Here is an 8,544-nt window from a genome sequence, read left to right on the forward strand (position 1 = left end):
TTCTGACAATACTGGCCCATTCTTATCCCATTTTGATTTACACCAACTGGTAAAACGTTTGCACTTTCCACACCAAGGGCAGATTTTAGGCCCTCTCTCCTGGCGTTGCGTGTGGCAGTCTCTTTTAAAATGTCTCTCTTTGCCGCATCTCTGACAGAACGTCTTTCTGTCCCAGATTACAGTCAGGGCAGCTACGAGCTGTGCTTAATAGGTAAATGATCCCAGCTGTTATTGTAGGAGTTTTCAGACCACACCATATCTTTCCATATTCGTCATTAGGATTTTTTTGTCAGCGATTACAAAATTAAGGCTTCTGTAACTGCTCGGTTGTCTTACTTGCTTGTCAAGCACATCCTTCAATCTATCTATAAGCACCATATACGGGTCGTGCCTGTTTCAACTTTCTAACATCCGGTATCTTTGTAAGTGTTTGATAAACCAAAAAGCCGCATCTGTTGTAAAATTGCATTATTTAAACTGTCTTGACTCTTGAACTACTACCAACGTTGTTTAATTGAGCCATTTCTTATTGTATCTGTTAACAGTCCCTTCTGCAATGCTGAAAACTGTTTGCATTTTGCAGCAGCAGGCAGCCCCCCCTCAGCCCAGGGCAGAGGCCCCCCTACGGCGAACCGTTCCGTGGGAGCTGGAGGGGTGGGGGAGCGGCCCTCGGCCAGGTGGCTTGGTTCTCTTCTTACAGTTTTTGGAATCTCCTTTATCGCTTCGTCACTAATTGGTTCCCAGCTCAAACTGCCATGCCGCGCACAGATCAAAGCTTGCAATATTTCAACTTCTCCCTGCTGCTGTGTCTCCCTCCTGGGTTGCACCCGTAGGTCTGAGAGACAGTGAGGGGGTGAATCGGGCTTCTTGTCGGTGTCTATCGGACCCGGATCAAAGGGATTGTCAGCCCTCCCGTCGGGGGGTGCAGAGGCAAGCGCAGCCAGTTTAGAGAGGTGGGAGGTTAGTACAGTTGTTGACGATCCTGCACTCAGCTTGAAATTATCGCTCTGCTTTTTAGAGCCGACATGCGCCTTTAACACTTCAAAAACTTTCTGCCATTCCACGTCAAAATAAATCTTTGGGTCTTTAAAACAACCCCGTTTAAGTCCCAAGTCCGGAAGCTCAAAAGGCTTTTTCTTGCTCACGCCTACCTCTCTCTTAGAGAGAATATCAACCAAAAGCGTGAGTGCCGCGTCTCGACCCATCTGCGCGGTCTTACCGGTGCGAGGCTCCTCCCCGGTGCACTCGGTCCAAGAGCTCCAGCTGTCTGCTACCCGGCAGCAGATGCCTACTCGCTCTGCTCTCCCCTTCTCCGTCTGCTCCCTGTTTTCAGCAGATTTGAGAAGTTCTACGCGATCCTTCTTCCCCTGGATCCTGCCACGTCCCTGTTCATGGGCGCCAATATGTTGCGAGGAGAACAGCCGTAGTCAAGACCACACCCAATGTGAGTTTAGATCTTGCTCAGTTTATTACGAACCCGCCACCAACTTTTATACACCGCGTTACAGTCTACGCGTAAAGTGCTTATTGGTCTGTGTCCACTACTCACACACTGATTGTTCAGCAGTTACTACGTGCTACGTGCCTATTGGTAGTGATTGCCAAGCATGCTCTGTTCTTGTTCCGCCTTGCATTCAGCTGTACTACTTACTACATTACCCACCTTGCCTTGCTACAAGCCAACTTCCTCTAAATGTCAAGGTTATTCTGAGATTGAGGTGCTGCCAAAATATCAAACCTTAAAGAGCCAGTGTCCTGATGCCCTTTCCTTCTTAACCAATCCTCTACATGTCACCTGTCCAATTTGCGGAACCTTTTCTCTGTGAAAGGTGAAATTGTGATTTGTAAATGGTGGGATGGAATGCCAACTTCAATATGTTAAAATAAGATTAATGACTGAGATAACGATAATGACCCTTATCTTGTCGCCCAGAGTCGTTAATTTTAACTGCTCAGATATGGTCAAGCTTTAACAGCTCTAATGATGAGATTCATTTTACCCCTCTGGATATGCAATGAATTTCCAGGAATAAGGTGTGCTTGTCATTTTGTGGAAAAACTATGAATATGAAGACACCTCTGTGTATATAAAACTCTCTGAAATCACTGTTGGATAGAAGCACTCTGAGGAAAAATCCCACTCCCTCTCCAGCACTGAATAAAGAATACCTGCCTTGATAGTTAAAATTAACTATTGAGTGCACATTTCTTTGTTTCAAAGGAGATAAGGAGAAAATGACAACCATCATTTCTATTTCTTTCCCCAGAGACTGAACATATCACCTCTGTGTTAAATTTACCTCAACTCATCTTTGCTTTAGGCTTATGAGTTAATCTGAAACAGTCTCTTTAATTCTGAAAACATAACACATTTTTGGATGGGGACTAAACATCCTTATTCAGTTGCTTAATCCCCCCCTAATTTTAGTGACTTTTCATTCTCCAAACACAAATTATGCTCTGTCATTGAATGTTTTATCCCAAAGTTACCCCTCCAGTTATTAATAGTAAAATTACAGGGCTATATTAATTCTTCATCATAAAAGAATCCTGATCCTTATCCAGGTTCATTTTGTGACCTATGCTACAAAACACAAACTAAAAGGCTGTCCTTCCTACAAGAGCAGCAAAATTGTATGAGAAAAGAAGGAACTTGCACCCATCTACAGACAATGGCTGAACAAATAAAGACAACATTGATGCAAAAGACATGTTCATCACATATCCCCTACTGCATTCCCATTACGCAGGTTTTCATTTGGAGGGTCGCAGGAAAGGTAAATTGGAAACACGCTAAAAGAATTTGACTTTCCTCTTTCACATGACCTGATCTCATACTGAATGAGCCTGTGAGCCTGATAGTGAAGTAAAGGAAGAAATAAAAATAAAAACTACATACCTGAATTTGGGAAGTTCTACATAGCCTCAAGACTAGTCTGAAACTACCCCAGTACTAACAGACATTTTTACTTTTTTTCCATTTAAAAAGAAGCTAGAACTGGGATACATAGCTTGAGATTCAAAAGGTTACCAGGATTTTGAAATTTTTGCAAAAATCTCCTTATATTCTGAGTTGTGTAGTATGTAGAAGTGACATCTTGATTCATAGATAAGGCAAGAACATTTTCCCTATGCCTTATTGCAATGGATTTAGCCATACAGATCCTTCATGCTTTTGTTCCAGGTGTATTGCCTCTTTAAATCACTTTGGATTGTTTGCTTGACTTCCTTCATGCTCATTAAGTACAGACTATCAATGTACAAAGCCTCAAAGGTTGTTTCCACCTTTGCACAAATAAAAATATCTCAGCATTATCTAAGTGGTGTAAGCTTGTCCTCTTATGATGAGACTGACCAAGGTTGTTTCTTAGTGCAATGCTGTTTTCTCTCCTGTTGCCCAGCTGTTGCATGATCTTATGCTTATGTATACTACAATTTCTCTAAGGCAGATCTTTTCCCTGCTTGAGGATCATCCATGTCACTGGGCTGCTGAATAGGATTCATTCTTGTTTACCTCTCCATCATCCTACATGCAATCCTGCATATGGCTTATCCATGGCAGGAAGAAGGGAACCGAACACCCATTTCCTCTGTTTCAGATGAGTACTCTGACAAATATAATACAAGAAGAAACTACCTCTCCATATTTATAGACAAAAAAAAAGGTAGTTGCAGTGCTTTGGGGGTGAACTCAATTTTGTCAATACACATTAGACTTACTGAATCATCATCCTCAAGGACTGAAAAACTTTCAGGTGAAAGAGCAACTAGTTGCTGAATCCCAAACATCCAGACACAGAGAAAGGCTCCAGGGTTTTCAATGCAGCCATGACTGTGGTGCTTCTGTAGACTAAGTGCAAAACAAACATTTAATTATCTAAACATATTGGTTTTGTTAAAATTTATGTGCTTGTAGATACCTACACTGCAATTTATTTCAACTAATTTTAGCTGTCCAGAAGTTGCTAACTGCTTTACAAAGTTATTTGTATAGACTGTAAATTCAATTACATATTTTAATTTATTATCTTTTCCTGGCTTAGGTTCTTAATTTTTAGATATGTAAAATTATGGGAAATGTGTTACATTCTAAATACACATATCCGAAAGTAAGGTTTTAAATATTACCTGGTAAAATCATGTTCCAAAACTCTGCCTACAGTGAAACTGAAATAACGATTCGGTTTAGAAATCTGCTCCTTATCCTCTAATCTTTCATGTCTTGATCTTAATAAAATCACCAGGAGCCAGGAACCCAAATATAATTTAATAGGTTTTCAGGACTTTTATTTTAAACATACACCCCCTCAAAACCCTCAAAGAACTTAATGATTACTATTCTACAGTCCATACAAACAAATAAGCTGCTATAGTTCTACTGAAATGAGTGAAATAGCTTCAGAGTAGTTGGCTCCAAACACCTGAGGAACTGAAAAATATTTCAGGAGAGATATGGAAAGAAGAATAAAGTATTAATTGACTTTGACGTTCAGAATCAGTAAAACGCAAATATACCTTTCCTTCTATCCTGCTTGGTTTATTCAATTGTGATTTCTGCTCAGCTGACTACAAAGAATAGTCTAAGCACAGTGTAAACCTTGTTAAAACAGTAAAAATTATGGAGCAACAAATTAAAAATGCAAAAGTTAGGGCAAATATTTAACTACACATGCAAAAATTTTTCCTCAAAGGAAAGGTAAATTTGATGCAATTGTTTTTATTACTAATTTTGCTTCACTGCACTTAAATGTGCACCTAAAATTAATCATTGAAAATTTAGCCCATATGTACCAGAATCAAACATCTCTAGGGAAACATGATCATATGCAGTGATGACTTTCTAAGGAGCAGCAAAACCAAAGGAAAAATAGCTACTCATATTTCCAGAAAGGACAAACTTAAGGTAAAAAATAAGGGGGAAAAAACGAGTAACTTGAAACCAATATCTTAACAAAGATAAAATTGCACTGTAAAATGAAATAAACACTGTTATGTCATTAGAGCAGACATCAGTAAAATATTTTGAATAAACTGTGCACTCTCAAAGATAATATAATTTTCCATTTCTCCATTGTTTTTCAAAAAGCTTACTTGCTAGATCTTTTTATTTCTACTGAGTTAACTTTCACAGCAGAGGGAAATAATGTGTTCCATACAGCCTGTCACTGTGACAAGTTTCCTTGGACTCAGATTAGAAAGTAGGCAAGTATTAATTTATCCTATCTAAGGATGGAGGCTAAAGAATTTGGGAATAATTAAATGAAAACTGGGATTTCCCACTAGCAAATATTTTTTCCTAATAGTAGATTAGTAGATAAAATCTGGCACGTATTTTTTACCTCTAAAATGACCTATATTTGAGGATGGGTTTGTAAAAGAAACAAGGCAAGTATAAGGAAATGAATGCAGAAGATCCTTTGGATAAAAAGAAGACAATGGAGAATAAAAGCTAGAACAAAGTAGGAGATGTAAGAGGAAAAACACAACTCTCTTATTTTTTCTACATTCATCTTTTGCTGTTTTGGAGGCTTCCTTGAAGGACTAATGAGCCCTGGGAGTAACTAGATGAATTTTCCCAGCAACTTGCAGCAGTTGGAACTGATCATATGGTTTCAAGTCCAGCAGCTGTTGTCTCTTTCCAAATTAACACAGATGTTCGAGAGGTTCTGATAAGTCAAATGAAAAGGGCAAGGCAGAGGAGGAGAATGAAAATATATACAGTAAATCCTGTCTTTAAACCTTTATTGAAAGTTGTAAGATGTTAACCTGGAGGAGAGAGGCAGGGAGGCATATCTGGTCGCCCGACATCAATGAATATTTTTTCCTTAATATGACAAGACCAAATGCATGCAGCCCTTGGATCCTTCTCTGATATTGTCAAAGGATGTTTTTGTTAGTAACTATCTTGGAAGTAGTGAAGACAATAGAAGTAATGCATTTCAGGATATCTTATGGAGTCCCATATTAATATGAAAACAACATTATTGTTCTTATTGAATAGCCACAAATTTGAAGCTGTTGCCCTGGAAGTGAAGAGCACATTTGCTCAGTATAAATTACTTGTATGCAACTGGTAAAACAGCATATGTCATAACAATACAACTCTCAGTTCTGGATCGAGCATAAGAATTTATTATAAATTTGAGAAAGTGTTTCCTTTCACATAGGCTGCCGCACAATAGACCAAACTGGAAATATCTTCATGAATGAGCACTTTGCATGGGCTTATTGCCTTCAGCCCATTGCCTCCAGAACTGAGCGTGGGATGGGTATCCTGTTGTTGAAATAAAACCAGGAAAATAAAGACAGGAAAAGAGATAAGAGGATGTGTCTAATAGACCTGTGTCTAATAGCCCATAAACAAATGACAGGTCCAAGAGTATTTCAATAATCTATGCACTATCAATCAATCATTCAATACTTAAAAGTACTTGCAAAATAATTGCTTTTTCAATTTTCTTCATTAGGTACTTATTGAAATCTTCTCTCACTTTTTCTTTTTTTTTCTTTCTAAAATTACTTACTGCTGCTTCTAAAACTGTACATGCGAATGAAAGACTGAAAACTCAGGCCAGATCTAAGCATCTTTGGGTTGGGTTTGGCAAAAGCAGCCTCTGTTTATCTGCCATTTGCCTTTTATTCACAAAAGCACAGTGTTGTGGTTTAGTTCCAGCTGGCACTAATTAGCACACAGTCTCATGTTATTTCTCCACCCCTCAGTGGGATGGGGAGGAGAATTTGGAAGTAAAACTTGTGGGCTGATATAAAGACAGTTTATTAGGACAACAAAAGAAGAGAGTATAATAATAATACAAATATGAATATACAAAACAAGTAATCCACAATTCAATGCAATTGCTCACAACTCAATGACCAAAAGACCAATTGCAAAGCCTGTCCCGAGCAGCGATTGCAGATCAATGAGGTCTCACTCCCTACCATCTTCCCATTTGTATACTGAGCATCACTTTATATAGTATCAAATACCTCTTTGGCCAGCCTGGGTCAGCTACTTTACTATGCTCTTTCCAGCTTCTTGTGCACCTGTGCACTTGCAAAACATGGGAAACAATAAATCCTTGATTTCTTAGCAACAACTAAAAATTTAGTGTATTATCAACAATCTTCTTATGCTAAATCTAAAAAACACCAGCTGCTGGGAAGACAATCAACTCTATCCCAGCTGAACAAAAATATTACCTGGAAGCAACCAAAACAATATGTGCTTCACCATTATTCTTATATTACATCCAAAACATAGCAGCTGCTGGGAACAAAATTAACTATCCCAGCTGTCACCACCCAGACACACGAGCCACACGCTCGTGTCCGGCCCTGACGGGGGAAGAAGTGAATTCGTTTGTCTGTGTGGCGATCCGGAGGCCAATAAGGTCACTCCCAGGGTGAATATCAAAAGCAGTATTTATTTCTGGCTCCGGCAAGCATAAACACACCAAGATACCGGGGCACACAACAAAGACACGGGGGGGGTGGTGGTGCAACTGTTAGCGTAGAAACCACATAACCACCAAAGTAGTTATATGAGGTGCTTTTATTCAGCGCTGGGAAACCAGGGGCACGCGCCCAAATCTGGCTCCCCGTCTATTGTCACGTGTATTGTCTTTTATACACTAAAGATTACTTAGTCTCATGCATATTCAATATAGATTACAGTACTAACTTATACATATGTATTAAAATTCCGTTATCAGTCCATTACAACATCAGCCTCTTCTGCACCTGTGCAGCACACTCTGGTGGTCGTTTTGATGAAGTAAATAGTCTTCCTCCGATGAAGTAAGTAGTCATCCTCGGAGTTGTCCTTTTCACCTTTTGTCTTTTGGCAAGCTCATCGATTTTTCTTGGCTGGATCTGCTCTTTATCTTCGCTTGTCCGCTCAGGTATGTCCTCCTAGCTCCATGAGGCTTTTTCTTCTGTCTTCTACAAGATTTATAGTGGCCTCTTGGCTTAATTAAAAGTGCTCACTGTTTAAACAAGAACATCTTCCTACACATTTCTTCAAATCTGCCCTAATTATTCTATCCCCATATATGGTCATGTCCTAATCCTACTAGTCCCATCACCATGGTTACAGTTATCTGCTCAGTTAGGTATTGCTGAAATACGATCTAATACTAACACAACCACCCAAAGTTACAGAAATGAATCCCCGAAAACAACCCAGGTCCCTAGGATCTGATCCAACACGCACACCATGAGGTAATGGGGGAGAGAGAGAGAGAAAGAGAGAGAAGGAAAGAAATCACCATATCGAAGGCAGCAGATGATCTCGGGAACATGTGGTCCAGGCCGTGTGGTTCAGGCTGGTCCAATCGAAGTGTGTGAGTGAGAGCGAGCATGGAGGTGAGAGTGAGACTGCCCCCCTGGTTCCTTGAGAGTCCTTTTATAAGGCCAGCCCGACCCCTATCTGCACGTCTCTTTTTGGCGGGACCCGGAAGTGAGCAGGTCGGGGGGGAGCGGGGGCAGCAGCAACGGCTTCATCCCCTCCCCCACCGAAGCCAGCTCTGGGGCCCGACTTCACCC

Source organism: Phaenicophaeus curvirostris (genome assembly GCF_032191515.1).
Source record: "Phaenicophaeus curvirostris isolate KB17595 chromosome W unlocalized genomic scaffold, BPBGC_Pcur_1.0 scaffold_34, whole genome shotgun sequence".
NCBI classification, from domain to species: domain Eukaryota; kingdom Metazoa; phylum Chordata; class Aves; order Cuculiformes; family Cuculidae; genus Phaenicophaeus; species Phaenicophaeus curvirostris.